The following is a 20855-nucleotide window of genomic DNA, read 5'->3' on the forward strand; positions in this document are numbered from 1 at the left end:
GAGGGAAAAATTGATTTTTCGAGCGTTTTTGGTTCCGAAAACTTATATAAACATTATTTATAGATTTTAAATTATTTTCTATCCCTCACAAGCTTAACGGAATAAACAAAATTCAAAATTTTATTTAACGGAATTGACTTTAGTTGACTAGAAAGTATTGGGTTGTCACAGTGTTTATGTGTGTGAGATCCTTGCCCGACATGGTGTTCCTGTTTCTATTGTATCGAATCGATATGTTTGGTTCACTTCTCGATTTAGCTGAGGTTCTACAAGGAACTGGGTACGAGATTGCATTTTAGCACTACTTATCATCCGCAGACCGATGGCCAAAGCAAGAGGACCGTTCAGATACTTGAGGATATGTTGAGAGTGTGTGCCATAGATTTCTGGGGGAGTTGGATACCTACCTTCCTTTGTTTGAGTTCTCTTACACCAACAACCATCACTCCATCATTGGTAGGCTGCCATTTGAGCTTCTTTATGGGAGGAAGTGTCGTACCCTAGTCTACTGGGGAGAGGTCAGTCACAGGGTTATGGAAATGACTGCGGTAGTCCTTTAGACGACAAAGCTTATTCAACGGATCAGATAGAGGTTGCAGACAACTCAGAGTCGGCAAAAGAGTATTGACAACAGACGTCGATCTGAGTTGGAGTTCCAGGATGACGATATGATTTTACTGAAGGTATCACCCTAGAAGGGTGTAATTGATGTGTGTAAAACCAACTAGTTTTAATCCTACTAACTTAAACACACGAAAGGCAGTGTACCTATCGATTAGTAGTTTAGTTCAGGTAAGTAGGGTATCGAACACAGGGAACGGTAAACAATTAAAATAAATGCTAATATTATCTAAATAAAACAAGTAATAGAAAGATGGTTTTCTCTAGTTTTTCAAGACTAGAAACTTAAACAATTAACTAAAACTTAAACTAAGAAACTAAGAGCCAAGCAAATAAAAATCAACTAAATTCAATAATTAAGGAGACTTTTGTTTAGGTTCGAATAATTTATTCCTATGGTTGATTTTATGACAAGTGCAATGGATTAATTGGTATTGGCTACTGATTAGTGTGATTAGGTTCACATTCGCTATTACTAATCCTTAGAAAACAAATTAATTCAAGAAGTGATCAGTTGATTAAACCAATGAGTTTCCTAGTTTAGTGATTCGGGTTAAGTAAGAGTTGTAATTAGCTAATCAAATTGGTGATTCAACTAACCTCTTGTTGATGGTGTATCACACAAGCTCACACATTAATTTACCTATCTTCTAGTTAATTCTAGTTTCACATTCGTTATTCCTAGACATATAACTATGTGGTCACATAAATCATATGAAATTTATAACTAAGAGATGTTCATACAACTTAAATACTGATTTATTAATAGAGAATAGTTGTTATTAACATATGAGGTTCTTTAACAAGCTAAACAAAACAATATCACAATTAAAATTAATCCTAACCATAAAATCAAACCATAATCATAATGTATGAGTTTTAGCTCATGATTACAGCAGAAACAAGCTCAAAAACAAAATCAATTGGTAAAAACATAGTTCAAACAAGAGATTAGGTAAGAGTAAACTTGATTTTGCCTTGATTCTCCTTAAAATTGAATGTAGGGTTGATTCCTAAGCTTCCCACGCTCCAGCAGCACCTTTAGTCGACAATTGGCCTCCAAGGGTTCATCTATATGCTAGGGTATCGGGAAGGAATGCCCTTTATATAGATTTTCACAAAACAGAGGTGACTCGTCGAGTCTAGTGACCTACTCGGCGAGTCCGTCACTTAAAACCTATGTACGGCAAGTCAGCGACTCCAGAATTGCGAAAGTTCAACGTGACTCGTCGAGTTGAGGTCCAACTCATCGATTCCGTTTGGAATCATCATTTATCAAAACATGAAAGTCGTTCGAAATTATTTCTAGTTTTTAGAACATTTTGAATCTCGTCAATCAGAGTTACGGTTCATGAGATATGGCCAAAACACTGAAGAGGGGTCAAGTTTTCCAACAACATCCTTCTTTCTTCAAAATTCAAGATCCAAGCTTTTAATCGCTAATTCTGCTTTCTTTTCCTTCTGAGCATGTCTTTATTGCTAAAAATGAAATATTTAAGCTAATTAAGCACCTTTTGTTCATTAAATGAGATAGAATCAACATAAAGTATTAAGATAATGCATGCATTTTATAACTAAATATGCCCATATCAAAATACCCCACACTTGACTTTTGTTTGCCCCCAAGCAAAACTGATTTTTTAACATACTAATACCACATAAGAGAATCCCAATCGAACCCAGCCATTAGGCCAAGACCGCAACACATGCATTTATGTCTAAATTTTTTCCTAAGGATCCCCTCAACTCTAAATACTTACAATCCTCATAAACACTCGCCCACTTCTTTTGAACAACGCTCATTTTATGCATCCCTCCGAATCCACCCCCAGAAAAATTTCTTAACCTCAAGTCATTTTTGGTTAAATCCCCAAGCACACATACAATAAAATAACCTAGAAAAGAAAATTTTCAAATAAAAGACAAATACAACTTTTGATTGAATCTTTTATACTTTGTAGCTTTCTTCATGATATTCTTCTTTGTCTTCATAACTTTGTAGATTCTTTATTCAAACATTTTATCACTCTTTTTTTTTTCAACTTTTTTTCTTTTTTCAACCTACTTTTTCCACTCAAAACTAAAAACCTAGAAAAAATATGCTTAAGCAAGGGAATTTAACTTCATCCTTTATTGGTTAAAGGCATTAGTCTTGTGTGCAATAACTACTTAAGTTTTCTGGGTTCGTGGCCTATGTGTTGGATATTAGAGAGGAAGGGGAGAAGACGGTTAATGATGTGCCGATCGTTCGAGAGTATCTAGATATATTCCAGGAGGACTTGCCTAGAGTGCCTCCGGAGAGACAGGTTGAGTTATGTATTGATCTGGTTCCAGGTGTGGCTCTGGTAGCCAAGGCGCCTTATCGGTTAGCATGACTGGAGATGTAGGAGTTTTCTACATAGCTACATGAGCTGTTAGAGAAGGGTTTTATCAAGCCAAGTAATTTGCCCCGGGGAGCACCGATACTATTTGTAAAGAAGAAGGATGGTTCCCACAGGATGTGCATAGATTATCGGGAGCTGAACAAGTTGACTGTGAAGAACCGTTATCTACTTCCAAGGATCGATGGCTTGTTCGACCAGTTATATGGTGTGTCTTGGTTTTCCAAGGTTGGTATGCGCTTAGGTTCCCACCAGATGAGGTTTAGAGAGGAAGACATGTAGAAGGCTTCTTTTAGAACTCATTATGGTCATTATGAGTTTGTGGTGATGCCTTTCGGGCTCACCAATGCTCCGGCCACATTCATGAACCTTATGAACCGCGTGTAGACCAATGTTAGATTGGTCAGTCATTGTGTCTTTTGATGATATCTTGGTTTATTCTTATACCATGGAGCAACATGAGGATAATATGTGAGAGGTTCTGGATTTATGTCAAATTCTCCAAGTGTGAGCTTTAGTTGTGCGAGGTGCAGTTCTTAGGGTACCTTGTCAATCAAAAGGGCATATTGGTCGATCCGGCCAAGATCGAGGCTGTGATGCGATGGGAGTTTCTGAAGTCTCCAACAAAGATTCGGAGTTTCCTTTTCTTAGCAGGGTATTATCGTAGGTTTATTGAAAATTTCTCCAAGATCGCAGTTCCATTGACCATGTTGACGAAGAAGTCTATTACTTTCTGTTGGGGCCTAAGCAACATGGAATGTTTAAGACTTTGAGACAAAGGATTTGTGAGGCTTCGATTTTGACTTTACCAAAGGGTGTAGATGATTTCGTGGTATATTGTGACGCGTTGATTTTAAGATTGGGTGAAATGTTAATGCAGATGGGTCATGTGATTGCTTATGCTTTGAGGCAGTTGAAGCCACATGAGATGAATTATCTCACTCATGATTTGGAGCTGGGGGTAATGGTTTTTGCCCTCAAGATTTTGCGTCATTACTTGTATAGGGTTCGTTGTATCATTTACATGGACTCCATGAGTTTGAGGTACTTGACGGATCAGCCAAATCTTAATATGAGGCAGCACAGGTGGCTCGACGTGGTGAAGGATTACAATTGTGAGATCCTTTATCACCCTGGAAAGGCCAACATGGTGGCTGATGCTCTTAGCTACAAGACAACTAGTACCATTATCAGGGATTTGTGTGTGAGGATGACAGTGATTACTCCACCCTTGGAGCAGTTTCGTGGGGCTCAAATTGAGGCTATGAAAGAGGAGCACCGAAAGAGCGAACGCAAAGTGTGTTAGGTGTGATCTTTTGATTATGATAGCCGGGGATTGTTGACCATACATCAGAGAGTTTCGGTTCCGTATTTTGGAGACACTTTTTAGATTCTGATGGAGTAGGCACATAAGTCAAAGTTTTCTATTCATCCGGGTGCAACTAAGATCTATAGAGACCTCCGAATTGATTATTGGTGACCCGACATGAAGTGGGATGTGGCCTAGTATATTGAGAGGTGCTTGAATTGCCATTAGGTGTTATCGTCTGGAAATAGAAAGAGATCACGATGTATTTCATCATGAAGCTACCACAGACAACGCGAGGGGTAGAATCGATTTGGGTCATTGTGGATCGGTTGACCAAGAGTGCGCATTTTATTCCTATTTATGAGAGCATCTTTGCAAAGAAGTTGATAAATGTTTATATCTAGGAGGTTGTGTGTGACAACCCGATATTTCAACTCTATGTAATGACCTAAAAAGTCAAGTATTGTAGCCACTTTAGATATAATGAAATTAACATCGAAAATATAATGTCCAAAAATCTCAAATTTATTACCTACTATGTTAGATGACATTAAACTGTGATCGTACGTAAAAAGAACGCCCAAATCTGACTTCGTATAATGAAGTTATGATTTTTCCAAGTTCGGCTTAGCGACAGACAGCAAAAAAAAAAAAAAAAAAAAAAAAAAAAAAAAAACCTCGAAACGGAGATCAAGCAACATTTGGCCGGAATGACCTAAATGAGAATCGAAGGTCTCGACAATGGTTTTGCAGAGATAAAAAGTCTGGCAAAAACAGACGTCAGTTAACGAAGTTATGAATTTCTAACGAAATTTTCTTACCGCAAACTTTTTAAAATAAATAATAAAAATAATTTCAAAATTTGCCGACGGAATTTAAACGAAAGTTGTAGAGCGTAGTCTCACCTACGCGTGGCTATAAAGAATTTCGAAAACGGAGTTCGTATGAAGAAGATTTGAATTTTTGAAGTTTATTAAATAAATAAAATATAAATTTTATTATTTAATCTCGGCATTATCCGAAGGAGGAGTCACCAGGTCGATCCGAGTTACGCCCAGCGTACTCGAGGACTAGGCCTCAGATCGTCCACGTCGCCCCTTTGCGAGGCTATACCCGTCCCATCCGAAGCTCCGAGGCAGTCGAGGAGGCGGTCACGCATGACGCACGCGTACGCCCAACGTACCGAGGCGGTTCCCACCCCCTATAAAAGGGATGCGAGGTTCCGAAGAAAGGGCTCAATTTCTCTCAACTTTCTTGCGTTCTTGCCTCGTTTTCCGTGCCCGTGCTAACCCGAAGCCCTGGTTTCCTTGATCAAGTCCCGAAGGTCGTTTGTGCTCCCGAGATTCCTGAGAATCCCGAGAAAATCCGCTTTCGCGAGTCGAAATTCTGCTCGGTTTTCATCTCGCCTTTTTCGATCTTCCAAGTGAGTTCATACCCTTATAATCCACACTTTTAAATGTTTTATAAATGCTTTTATATGATTTTAAGGGGGGAAATACAAGTAAAACACACGATTATTATCGTGTGTTATATAAAGTTTCAGTATACACTTTTATCAACAGAATCATATGTGATTTATAACTATTATAGGGAAACTTTCATATGCAAAATATATCACGATAACATCATATCTTTTGAAATGAAAAAATGTAGTTATATATGTATAAATCAAACACTCTGTTTATACTGTATGTATATGTGTCCATCTTAGACACTATAAAAATTATACTTTTCATAACAAGTGAACATTTTACTAGGGATTACTATACAAACGAGACACACTTAAAGAAAACTATAATAGGTATAGTTTTACGAGAACATTACGAACTTTTACATACTAGAAACACTATTTTTCAAGAAGTCACTTTCACATACAAGAACAAAAGAACATTTTTACACATAAATATGTTTTTATACTAAGTTTTGTGAGACATTAACTTCACGTACGTTTGAGTACACATTTCAAGTCCTGTATTATATACCAAAATCTCTTGGAAGGGAGCATGGTGTTTGTGTATAGATCTATACGGGCTTGACAACTTCGCGCCCTGACTGTTAGCTACAGTACACCATTTGGGGTGACAAACGTCAGAACATTCCAACGCCTGAAGAACATTACGTATAGGCATTCCTAGTCAATAGCATGGTTATAAAAATTCACACGGGGTATTAAAAATACATTGATTTACGGGGTTTTTCAGACGTATTGGAAATTTTATACGTACATACATTTTCTAGAAACAAACATTAGTCTTGATAGAAGGCTACATTTATGCTAGTAGAAAATATGGGATTTTCTAGGAACAAACAAACAAAAACAAAACATTTCATTTCATACAAACGTTGTCATTTAATACTTATGAAACTCACCAGCTTAAATGCTGATCTACTCTTTCAAAACTACTTGTATGTCCCAGGGATTTAGTAATTACAGGTAACAAACAACTTTTGAAGAAGGGACACTGCGGCACCAGTTTAAATTCATATTTTGGCATCATATTGTAATTGGTTTTGAACATGTACCTTTTAACAATGTAAACTTTCAACTATATAAATGATGGTTGTATTGCTTTCTTTACTATGTATTCATTTGTTACGCTACCACATGAAGTCATCCGCCCCCGAACGTTTCCGCCGTTCCGGTTTGGGGGTGTGACAGATTGGTATCAGAGCAATGTTTATAGTGAACTAAGTATATCGAACCACATAAGATATACAAACTATAAATGATTAAGGGACTAATACTCTCTTACAAAACATTTTTTTGTTTTACGCCTAAGCCGTGTTTTGTTTAACTTAAATTGTTAGTTCATTTAAGTACAAATACATGCATACAACAACTTATTTTCATGATTATAACTATACAAGAAGTATTTAGACAAGTTGGACACTACGATTAAGACTCGATATATGTAATCAGATTTGGGACAAATATAGCATGATCAACTATATTTGTCCGAGATCGGACCAATGTATATCGAGGAATGCTCGTAGTGAGCAACAAGTCAAAACTTACCAAAACATCACGAGAATCAAACACACGAATTTAAATACTATAGGAGTATTTATTACATAGAATAGCTTAACATACATGTTTAGTCTTACATGTTCCAAACATTATTCGATTCTTATAACCCTATTCTCGTACAGTCAAATGGCTGGATTTCACCACCCCGGCGACCCCTACTATCCCAACCAAGGCAACGGGGGATGGATCGAAGAGGATCCTGAAGAGGACGAAGAACCCATAGAATTGGACGAAGAGGATGACTCTAGTACCGACTCAGAGCCGAAAGTAATCAACCCACCTCCCGCACAACCTCCCGTCTTCGTGAGAAACTTTCAAGGGCCAACTCCCGTCTGGGGAAGTCACCTCCACCATTGGAGTCCAACAACAAAGTCTACGCCCTCCCTACGACATGTGCCGAGACTTCTACGATGTCCGCGGAAGAGGTTCAGCCGATCGGGCACTCCCAGTCATGGTGGGCAAACTAGCCAACCAGTCCTACCAATCTGGAGTTCAAGCTAGCCGGATTCGGGAAGTCAACGTGGAAGTACAGGTTCACACTTCTAACATCCGTAGGCTGGATAGAGCTCAGGACAATGCCCAACTCCAAACCGAGGCATTCCAAGCGCAAATGATTGCAGCCCTCTCCGAATTGAGGGAACAGCAAGCCGCCTTCGACAGGCGTCTTATGGAATCAAAGCAATCATATGCGGAGTCAAGCTCCAAGCGCAACCTACGACGCAAGTAGTGCTTGCCAAAATCCCAAATTTTGTTATAAATTAGGACCTCTGCTAAAAGTTTTATTTTCTTTAACTTTGTAACCGGAGACCCTTATAGGGGTCAAATTTTCATGATCGTTGTATCAACTATTATATTAATATAATTGGCACGCTATTACTACTACATCGAGTATTTCGTTCAATCCTAAAAATATTATGGAGAAACCATATGCTTGTTTCATATATTCGGTCTTACGAATAACTTTCATTCTTCTATCTTTGAGACTCATACTATCATCTGTTGTTGAACTATAACGATTTAGTTCATGAGACACATTCATTTTCTATGCTATGGAATTCTTATCTTTATCTTTTCAACCTATAGTTGAAGGATGTCTCCGCGTAGAAACCCGAGACGAAACAACGGTGGGGAAGCAACTATACCACCACCGCCTCCACCTCCTCAATTTGATGCTGCCATGTTCCAAGCAGCAGTCACCGCAGTTGTAGCGGCTGCCATGTCACAGATCAATACCCCTATTACTACTGGCTTGAGAACTGGCACACTTCCTTCCAACCATGGCGAGAGTCATGGGCAACCCCGAGAATGCACCTATAAGGACTTTATGAATGCCAAACCCCGAATGTTTAATGGAACTGGTGGTGTGATGATTCTAAGGCAGTGGATCGAAAGGACATAATCAGTCTTTGAAATCTGCTCCTGTCCCGAGCACAGCAAAGTCAAGTTTGCAACCTACACGCTTACCGATAGAGCTTTAACTTGGTGGAATGGCCACGTTAAGGTACTTACTCTGATAGTGGCGAATTCAATAAGCTGGGAGAGCTTAAAAATCATGCTGATGAGAGAGTACTGTCCACGAGGAGAGATTCAAAAACTCAAGCACGAACTCTAGACTCTTGAAATGCTACCGACATAGCAACATATACCAACAGATTCTGCGATCTGGCAATCCTTTGCCCAGATATGTCACACCCCTAAACCTGAACGGCGGAAACGTTCGGGGGCGGATGACTTCATGTGGTAACGTAACAAATGAATACATAGTAAAGAAAGCGATACAACCATCATATATATAATTGAAAGTTTACATTTCTCAAAAGTTACATGTTCAAAACTCAATTACAATATGATGTCAAAAATACGAGATTAAACTGGCGCCGCAGCATCCCTTCATCAAAAGCGAAATGAATACCTGAAATTACTGACTTCCTGGGACATACAAGTAATTTTGAAAGAGTAGATCAGCATTTAAGCTGGTGAATTTCATAAGTATTTAAGTGACAATGTTTGAATGAAATGAAATGTTTTATCTTTGTTTGTTTGTGTTTAGAAAATCCTATATTTTCTACTAGTATAAAAGTAGCCTTCACTCAAGACCAATGTTTGTTTCCAAAATGTATGTAAATGTAAAATAACCAATGAGTTTGAAAACCTTGTAAATCAATGCATTTTTAATACCCCTTGTGAGTTTTATAACCATACTATTGACTCTGAATACCTATACACAACGTTCTTCAGGCGTTGGAATGTTATGACGTTTGTCACCCCAAACGGTGGACTGCAGCTAACAGTCAGGGCGCGGGTTGTCAAGCCCGTATAGATCTATACACAAACACCATGCTCCCCCTCCAAGGGATTCTGGTATATAATACAGGACTTGAAATGTGTACTCGAACGTACATGAAGTTAGTGTCTCACAAATCTGTGGTATAAAAACATATCTACTTGTTAAAATGTTACGTTTGTTCTTGTATACGAAAGTAAACTTCTTGAAATATGTGTTTCTAGTACATGAGAGTTAGAAATCTGTTCGTAAAACTATACCTATTATAGTTTCCAAAAAGCGTGTCTTGTTTGTTTAGAAATATTGAGAAAAGGAATCACTTGTTTATGAAAGTATAGATTTTTGGTGTAGAGTCTAGGATAGACAAGAAAAATCTAAGAACAGTTTAGTTTATACATGCATTACAACAACATTATATTTTAAAAGATAAAATGCTATTGTGACATATGTTATATATATATATATATATATATATATATATATATATATATATATATATATATAAAAGTTCCTTTAAATGTTTATAAATCGCATGTGATTTGAATATATAACAGTATATAAAAGAGTTTCTTTATGTAACACACGATAATACTCGTGTGTTTTACTTGTAATCCCCCCTTGAAAGCATATAAAAGTATTTAGAATAATTAAAAAGGTTGATTAAGGGGTATGAAACTCACTTGAAAGTTTTGGAGATAGCGAGATGGAAAACCGGGCAGAGTTTCGTCTCGGGAAACGAATTTTCCTCGGGATTCTCAGGAATCTCGGGAGTAAAATCGACCTTCGGGACTTGAGCCAAAAAGACCAGAGCTTCGGGTTTGAACGGACACGGAAAACGAGGCAAAGTTGAGAGAGAGAGAAGAGAAATGAACCCTTTCTTTGGAAACCCTCGCATCCTATTTATAGTAAGGCTGGTCTGCCTCGGTACGCGGGGCGTACGCTCGTACGCAGCGCGTACGCGTACGTCATGCATGACCGAAGCCTCGACTGCCTCGGTTCGAATGGGACGGGTTGCTGGGTACGCGGGTCGGATGGGACGCCGGGTCGGATGGGACGTCGGGTCGGACGGGTCGGGGCTTCGGACGGGTCGGATGGGTCGGTCTCTTCGGATAGTGCGACGTGGACGTTCAGAGGCCAATCCTCTCGGTTACGCGGGGCGTACAGGAGTACGCAGCGCGTACTTCGGAGGAGGATGCTGACTCCCCTTCGGATAATATCCGAATTTTGAATTAAATAAATAATTAATATATTTAATAAACTTCAAAAATTCATATCTTCTTCATACGAACTCCGTTTTCGATGGTCTTTATATCCTCGCGTAGGTGAGACTACGCTCTACAACTTTCGTTTAGACTCCGTCGGCAAATTCCAAAATTATATTTTTATTATTTATTAAAAATCCATCGTGTTTAAGGAATTTCTTAGAAAATTCATAACTTCTTTATCTGATGTCGGTTTTTGCCAGACTTTTTACCGCTGGAATACCATTGTCGAGACCTTCGATTCTCGTTTAGGTCATTTCGGCCAAAAGTCGCTCGATTACCGATTCGAGTTTTTAGCTGTCTGTTGCTAAGCCGAACTTGGAAAAATCATAACTTCGCTATATGAAGTCGGATTTGGGCATTCTTTTCACGTACGATCATGGTTCAAAGAAATTTAATCATAGAAGGAATTTAAGTAGAACTTATTTATACATTTTATTATGAAAGTAACTTTTTATTATTCAGAAGTGGTTACAATACTTGACCCATTTTGGTCGTTACAAAGAGTTGAAATATCAGGTTGTCACATCATCCCCCCGTTAGAGAGAATTTCGTCCCGAAATTTAAAGTAGTAAAGATACTAGTGAACATGAAAGAGATGAGGGTACTTTTGTTTCATCTGATCTTCGCGTTCCCATGTGAATTCGGGTCCCCGCTTGGCGTTCCAGCGAACCTTCACGATGGGTATGCGACTTTGTTTTGTTTGTTTGACCTGTCGGTCCATGATTTCTATTGGTTCTTCCACAAAGTTGAGGCTCTCGTTGATCTCGATCTCGTCGAGTGGAATAACAAGAGTCTCGTCGGACAGACACTTTTTCAAGTTTGAGACGTGGAAGGTTGGATGGATGTTACTAAGTTCGCGCGGTAGGTTAAGCTTGTAAGCCACTGGGCCGATTCTGGCAAGAATCTCGAAAGGCCCTATGTATCTTGGATTTAGTTTCCCACGCTTTCCAAATCGTATTAAACCCTTCCACGGTGAGACCTTTAATAAGACGTGGTCTCCTACCTGGAATTCCAAAGGTTTCCTCCTTTGGTCAGCGTAGCTTTTCTGTCGGTCTCTTGAGGCTTTCAATCGTTCACGAATCTGAACGATCTTCTCTGTTGTTTCACGTATGATCTCCGGACCTGTGAGAGTGCTTTCAGGAACTCTTCCTCTAGCTAACTGGGTATCGCCAACTTCAGTCCAGCACAGAGGGGATCTGCACTTTCGACCATAGAGGGCTTCAAACGGAGCAACCTTTATGCTTGTATGATAACTATTGTTGTATGAAAATTCGACAAGGGGTAAATGAATATCCCATGCCTTTCCAAAGTCAATCACGCAGGCTCTCAGCATGTCTTCTAAAGTTTGTATTGTTCTCTCACTTTGTCCGTCTGTCTGTGGGTGGTAGGCTGTACTCATGTCTAGCCTAGTTCCCAGAGAACTTTGTAGTGACTGCCAGAATCTTGAAGTGAATCTACTATCTCGATCGGAGATAATGGATATCGGAACACCATGCAGTCGCACTACTTCCCTTAAGTAAGTTCTTGTAAGCTTCTCCATTTTGTCAGTCTCCTTGATGGGTAGGAAATGTGCGGATTTGGTCAATCTGTCGACAATGACCCATATGGTATCGAGTCCACTTGTCGTCTTGGGTAACTTGGTTATGAAGTCCATAGTAATCCGCTCCCATTTCCATTCCGGTATCTCTGGTTGTTGTAGTAGTCCTGACGGTTTCTGATACTCGACCTTAACCTTAGCGCAAGTAAGACATTTACTCACGAAGGTAGCAATTTCTGCTTTCATGTTAGGCCACCAGTACAGCTTCTTAAGATCCAGATACATTTTATCTGAACCCGGGTGAACGGAATATCTTGAGTTGTGAGCCTCGGTCATGACTACGTTTCTGAAACCACCATGATTTGGGGTCTAGATTCGGTCCATGAGATAGTAGGCTCCGCCACCCTTGACTTCTAAATTCTTCTCCATTCCTCGCAGGGATTCACCCGCCACATTTTCAGGTTGCAAAGCTTCCATTTGTGCTTCCTTAATTTGTGTGGATAAGTGGGAATGGATAGTCATGGTCAGAGATTTGACCCTCCGACCAGTGTATTCCTTTCGACTGAGGGCGTCGGCTACTACGTTGGCCTTGCCAGGATGATAACGAATTTCGCATTCGTAGTCATTCAGTAACTCGACCCATCGTCGTTGTCGCATGTTGAGTTCCTTCTGATCGAAAATGTGTTGAAGGCTCTTGTGATCGGTGAAAATAGTACTCTTTGTTCCGTATAAGTAGTGCCTCCAGATCTTCAGAGCAAATACCATTGCTCCTAATTCGAGATCGTGTGTCGTATAGTTCACTTCGTGTGTCTTAAGCTGTCGGGAGGCATAAGCGATAACCTTCCCTCTCTGCATAAGAACACAACCAAGTCCTTGATTTGAAGCATCGCAATACACTACGAAGTCTTCTATCCCTTCGGGGAGGGATAGTATCGGTGCGGTGCACAAGGCCTGCTTTAGTGTCTGGAATGCCTTCTCTTGTTTCGCTTCCCAGTCAAAGGCCACACCTTTCTGGGTTAATGAAGTAAGAGGTTTCGCAATGCTCGAAAAGTTCTTTATGAATCTACGATAGTAGCCAGCTAGACCTAGAAATTGACGAATTTCTGTAGGTGTCTTTGGTGCCGACCAGTTCTCAATAGCCTTAATTTTGGAGGGGTCCACGTGTATACCTTCCTTGCTAACAACGTGACCTAAAAATTCGACTCTTCGAATCCAAAATTCGCATTTAGAGAACTTCGCATAGAGTTTCTCCGTTCGCAGTGTTTCTAGGACTTTTCGTAGGTGTTGACTATGCTCTTCCTCACTTCGAGAGTAGATAAGTATATCATCGATAAAGACGATGACGAACTGATCCAAGTAAGGGCGGCATACCCTATTCATTAGGTCCATAAATACTGCTGGTGCATTGGTTAATCCGAACGGCATCACCACGAATTCGTAGTGTCCATAACGAGTTCGGAAGGCTGTCTTTGGAATGTCCCCCTCTAGAACTCGTAATTGGTGATATCCGGATCGCAGGTCTATTTTGGAGAAGTAGTTCGCCCCTTGAAGTTGATCGAATAGGTCGTCAATACGGGGTAGAGGATAGCGGTTCTTGACAGTAAGTTTGTTCAGCTCTCTGTAGTCGATGCACATGCGGAACGATCCGTCTTTCTTCTTTACAAACAAGACCGGTGCTCCCCAAGGTGAGAAACTTGGTCTTATGAATCCTTTGTGAAGGAGTTCATTAAGCTGACTGGAAAGTTCCTGCATCTCTGCTGGTGCAAGACGATAAGGCGACTTCGCTACTGGGGTAGCTCCTGGAATTAAGTCGATTCTGAACTCGACTTGGCGTTGCGGTGGTAATCCTGGTAGTTCTTCTGGAAAGATATCGGGAAAGTCGCGTACTACCGAGATGCTCTTGATGTCCTTCAGTTCTTGACTTGTATCGACGATGTGCGCTAGGAATGCTCGACAATCCTTCCGCAAGCACTTTCGAGCTTGGATGCACGAAATGATGCGAAGGTTTGCACTAGATTTGTCGCCGTAGATAACTAATGTTTCGTTGTTAGGGAGGTTAAGACGGACTGCTTTCTCAAAGCACATGATGTCGGCGCGAAGAAGACTCAACCAATCCATGCCGACTATGACGTCAAAACTTTTAATTTGAACCGGCATGAGATTGATTGGGAAAGAATGGCCGTCTAATGATAACATACAGCCCATGTATATGCAATTTGTGTTTTCGGTTTTTCCATTGGCCATCTCTACAGTGAATGATTTTTCTAACTTGCTAGGTTTAGGTTTAAGTAAATGAATAAAGTTTTGACTCACGAAGCTTCTCTCCGCTCCACTATCGAATAATATGCATGCGTATGAATTATCGAGAAGGAACGTACCAGCAACTATAGTTGGGTTAGCTACAGCTTCGTCGTGGCCTATTGCCAAAACTCGTCCCACACCTCCGGTGCCTGCTGCCTTAGGACAGTTTCTCTTGTAGTGGCCCACCTCGCCACAACCGTAGCAAGCCTGCCCTACACCCGCACCGGGAACTTGAGTGATCGGCTTTGCGGGTTCCTTGCAGAAACGGGTTGTGTGTCCTTTCCTGCTGCAGTTGGCGCACTGCATATCTCGACAAGGTCCATGGTGGTGGTAATTGCATTTGGTGCATTTTGGAAGGTTGCCTATATAGGGCTTTGTTGGGTAGGTATTTGTAGGGGATGTAGCAGGTACAATGGCAGCATTTACTGACACCAGTTGTTTCTTTGCGGATTCTTGGGAAGACCCACCCTTCCCTTTAATCCACGCTCTCTTCCTGCCATTGTTGTTGTTGTTGCTGTTGTTGTTGTAGTTGTTGTTGTTGTTGTTTCCTTTCTGTGGTGCTGGTGCAGAAGTGGTTGAGTTCTGATGACCTCCGTAGTCGATCAGAGATTGTGCCAGTTCCTTAGCACTTTCAAAGGTGTCAGGTTTAGAAGCTAACACGCTTGATCGCATTTGGGGAGTCAGTCCCCAGATGTACCTTTCTATCTTCTTGCTCTCGGGAGCAATCATATCTGGACAAAGGATTGCCAGTTTGCAGAATCTGTTGGTATAAGTAGCGATGTCGGTACCCACCATTCCGAGAGTCCATAGCTCGTATTCAAGCTTTTGAATTTCTCCCCGTGGGCAGTATTCTCTCATCATCATGGCCTTCAAGCTCTCCCAGCTTATGGAGTTTGCCACGATTAGGGTAAGTACTTTAACGTGGCCATTCCACCAAGTTAAAGCTTTATCGAGAAGGGTGAAAGTTGCAAATTTGACCTTGCTGTGCTCGGGGCAGGAGCAGATTTCAAAGACTGCCTCCGTCCTTTCAATCCACTGCCTCAGGGCCATCACACCACCAGTACCATAAAACATCCGGGGCTTGGCATTAGTGAAGTCCTTATAGGTGCATTCTCGAGGTGGTCCATGACTCTCGCCATGGTTGGATAGGTGTGTGCCAGATCCCGAGCCATTAGCACTTGAGTTATTGATCTGTGACATGGCAGCTGCCACCGCTGCGGTGACTGCTGCTTGAAACATTACAGCATCAAATTGGGGTGGTGGAGGTGGTGGTGGTATAGGTGCTTCCTCACCTTTGTTTCGCCTTGGATTCCTACACGGAGGCATCCTTCAACTATAGATTGCAAAGACAAGGATAAGAATTTCATAGAATGGAAAATGTATGTGTCTCATGAACTAAATCGCTATACTTCAACAACAGATGATAGTATGAATCTTAAAATAGAAGAATGAAAGTTATTTGTAAGACTGAAGGTATGAAACAAGTATTTGGGTTCACAAAGACCATTCAAGGTTCGAACAAAATACTCAACATAGTAGTAATAGTGTCACTTATATTAATATAAAAGTTGTTACAACGATCATGAAAATTTGACCCCTATAAGGGTCTTCGATTACAAAGTTCGAGAAATTTAAAGACTTTTAGCCGAGGTCCTAAGCTATAACAAAATTTGAGTCCTTGACAAGCACTACTTGCGTCGAAGGTTGCGCTTGGAGCTTGACTCCGTATCTGATTGCTTTGACTCCATTAGACGCCTATCGAAAGCGGCTTGTTGTTCCCTTAGTTCGGCGAGGGCTGCAATCATTTGCGCTTGAAACGATTCAGCTTGGAATTGGGCGTTGTCTTGCATCTTGTCCAGCCTACGGATGTCAGAAGTGTGAACCTGCACTTCCACGTTGATATCCCGGAGTCGACTAGCTTGTACTCCAGACTGATAGGACTGATTGGCTAACTTACCCACCATTACCGGGAGTGCTCGATCAGCCGAACCTCCGCCGCGGACATCATAGAAGTCCCGGCACATGCCGTAGGGAGGGCGTAGGTTTTGTTGTTGGCTCCAATGGTGGAGGTGACTTCCCCAGACGGGAGTCGGTCCTTGAAAGTTCCTTACGAAGACGGGAGGTTGAATGGGTGGTGGATCGATAACTTCCGGCTCTGAGTCGGTACCGGAGTCATCACCCACTTCTATGGGTTCCTCGTCCTCTTCGGGATCATCTTCGATCCATCCTCCGTTGCCTTGGTTGGGAAAGTAGGGGTCGCCAGGGTGGTGAAATCCAGCCATTTGACTGTACGAGAAATAGGGTTATAAGAATTGAATAAAGTCGGAACATGTAAAACATGTAAGTTAAACTAGTTTAGGTAGCAAATACTCCTATAGTATTTAAATTCTTGTGTTTGATTCTTGTAATGGTTTGGTAAGTTTTGACTTGTTGCTTACTACGATCATTCCTCGATATACGTTGGTCCAATCTTGGGCAAATATAGTTGATCACGCTATATTTGTCCAAAATCTGATTACATATATCGAGTCTCAATCGTAGTGTCAACTTGTCTAAATATTCGTATAGTTGTATACATGAAAAATAGTTTGTGGTATGCATGTAATTGTACTTAAATGAATTATGAAATTAAGTTGAACGAAATGCTGCTTAAGTGTAAAAAGAAAATTTGTTTTGTCAGAGAGTATTAGTCCCTTAATCATTTATAGTTTGTATATCTTATGTGGTTCGATATACTTAGTTCACTATAAACATTGCTCTGATACCAATCTGTCACACCCCTAAACCTGAACGGCGGAAACGTTCGGGGGCGAATGACTTCATGTGGTAACGTAACAAATGAATACATAGTAAAGAAAGCGATACAACCATCATATATATATATATAATTGAAAGTTTACATTTCTCAAAAGTTACATGTTCAAAACTCAATTACAATATGATGTCAAAAATACGAGATTAAACTGGCGCCGCAGCATCCCTTCATCAAAAGCGAAATGAATACCTGAAATTACTGACTTCCTGGGACATACAAGTAATTTTGAAAGAGTAGATCAGCATTTAAGCTGGTGAATTTCATAAGTATTTAAGTGACAATGTTTGAATGAAATGAAATGTTTTATCTTTGTTTGTTTGTGTTTAGAAAATCCTATATTTTCTACTAGTATAAAAGTAGCCTTCACTCAAGACCAATGTTTGTTTCCAAAATGTATGTAAATGTAAAATAACCAATGAGTTTGAAAACCTTGTAAATCAATGCATTTTTAATACCCCTTGTGATTTTTATAACCATACTATTGACTCTGAATGCCTATACACAACGTTCTTCAGGCGTTGGAATGTTATGACGTTTGTCACCCCAAACGGTGGACTGCAGCTAACAGTCAGGGCGCGGGTTGTCAAGCCCGTATAGATCTATACACAAACACCATGCTCCCCCTCCAAGGGATTCTGGTATATAATACAGGACTTGAAATGTGTACTCGAACGTACATGAAGTTAGTGTCTCACAAATCTGTGGTATAAAAACATATCTACTTGTTAAAATGTTACGTTTGTTCTTGTATACGAAAGTAAACTTCTTGAAATATGTGTTTCTAGTACATGAGAGTTAGAAATCTGTTCGTAAAACTATACCTATTATAGTTTCCAAAAAGCGTGTCTTGTTTGTTTAGAAATATTGAGAAGAGGAATCACTTGTTTATGAAAGTATAGATTTTTGGTGTAGAGTCTAGGATAGACAAGAAAAATCTAAGAACAGTTTAGTTTATACATGCATTACAACAACATTATATTTTAAAAGATAAAATGCTATTGTGACATATGTTATATATATATATATATATATATATATATATATATATAAAAGTTCCTTTAAATGTTTATAAATCGCATGTGATTTGAATATATAACAGTATATAAAAGAGTTTCTTTATGTAACACACGATAATACTCGTGTGTTTTACTTGTAATCCCCCCCTTGAAAGCATATAAAAGTATTTAGAATAATTAAAAAGGTTGATTAAGGGGTATGAAACTCACTTGAAAGTTTTGGAGATAGCGAGATGGAAAACCGGGCAGAGTTTCATCTCGGGAAACGGATTTTCCTCGGGATTCTCGGGAATCTCGGGAGTAAAATCGACCTTCGGGACTTGAGCCAAAAAGACCAGAGCTTCGGGTTTGAACGGACACGGAAAACGAGGCAAAGTTGAGAGAGAGAGAAGAGAAATGAACCCTTTCTTTGGAAACCCTCGCATCCTATTTATAGTAAGGCTGGTCTGCCTCGGTACGCGGGGCGTACGCTCGTACGCAGCGCGTACGCGTACGTCATGCATGACCGAAGCCTCGACTGCCTCGGTTCGGATGGGACGGGTTGCTGGGTACGCGAGTCGGATGGGACGCCGGGTCGGATGGGACGTCGGGTCGGACGGGTCGGGGCTTCGGACGGGTCGGATGGGTCGGTCTCTTCGGATAGTGCGACGTGGACGATCAGAGGCCAATCCTCTCGGTTACGCGGGGCGTACAGGAGTACGCAGCGCGTACTTCGGAGGAGGATGCTGACTCCCCTTCGGATAATATCCGAATTTTGAATTAAATAAATAATTAATATATTTAATAAACTTCAAAAATTCATATCTTCTTCATAAGAACTCCGTTTTCGATGGTCTTTATATCCTCGCGTAGGTGAGACTACGCTCTACAACTTTCGTTTAGATTCCGTCGGCAAATTCCAAAATTATATTTTTATTATTTATTAAAAATCCATCGTGTTTAAGGAATTTCTTAGAAAATTCATAACTTCTTTATCTGATGTCGGTTTTTGCCAGACTTTTTACCGCTGGAATACCATTGTCGAGACCTTCGATTCTCGTTTAGGTCATTCCGGCCAAAAGTCGCTCGATTACCGATTCGAGTTTTTAGCTGTCTATTGCTAAGCCGAACTTGGAAAAATCATAACTTCGCTATATGAAGTCGGATTTGGGCGTTCTTTTCACGTACGATCATGGTTCAAAGAAATTTAATCATAGAAGGAATTTAAGTGGAACTTATTTATACATTTTATTATGAAAGTAACTTTTTATTATTCAGAAGTGGTTACAATACTTGACCCATTTTGGTCGTTACAAAGAGTTGAAATATCAGGTTGTCACAAGATATGATTGCTCCTGAGAGCAAGAAAATAGAGAGATACATTTGGGGACTGTCGCCCCAAATTCAGCCGAGCGTGTTAGCTTCAAAACCTGACACTTTTGAAAGTGCCAAAGAGGTGGCACAATCTCTTATTGATCACGGAAGTCATCAGAACTCGACAATTTCTACACCAGAACCACAAAAGGGAAACAACAACAACAATAACAGGAAAAGAGGATGGAATAAAGGGAAGGGTGGGTCTTCCCAAGAATCCTCGAAGAAACGACAACTAGTTACAGTGAATGCTGCTACTGTACCTACTACCGTTCCTACGAATCCATACCCAATAAAGCCTTATGTGGGTAACTTTCCAAAGTGCACCAAATGCACTTACCACCACAATGGACCTTGTCGGGAAATGCAGTGCTCCAACTGCAACAGAAAGGGACACACTATCCTTTTCTGTAGAGCCCCCGTAAAGCCGATAACTCAAGTTCCCAATGCTGGTGTAGGTCAAGCTTGCTACGGTTGTGGCGAGGTGGGCCACTACAAGAGAAACTGCCCTAAGGCAGCGAATACCGGCGGGGTGGGACGAGTGTTGGCTATAGGCCACAAAGAAGCCGTAGCTGATCCTACAGTAGTTGCTGGTACGTTTCATATGCATGCATACTGTTCGATAGTGGAGCGGAGAGAAGCTTCATGAGTCAAAACTTTATTCACTTACTTAAACATAAACCTACCATGTTAGAAAAATCATTCACTATAGAAATGGCAAACGGAAAAACGGAAAACACTAACTGCATATACAGGGGTTGTACATTAACTTTAGACGGTCATTCTTTCCCAATAGACCTCATGCCGATCCAAATTAAAAGTTTCGACGTCATAGTCGGCATGGATTGGTTAAGTCTTCTTCGCGCCAACATCTTGTGCTTTGAAAAAGCAGTTCGTCTTAATCTCCCTAACGATGAAGCGTTAGTGATTTATGGCGACAAATCC

This window comes from Lactuca sativa, chromosome 2 (assembly GCF_002870075.4).
Source record: "Lactuca sativa cultivar Salinas chromosome 2, Lsat_Salinas_v11, whole genome shotgun sequence".
Classification (NCBI taxonomy): domain Eukaryota; kingdom Viridiplantae; phylum Streptophyta; class Magnoliopsida; order Asterales; family Asteraceae; genus Lactuca; species Lactuca sativa.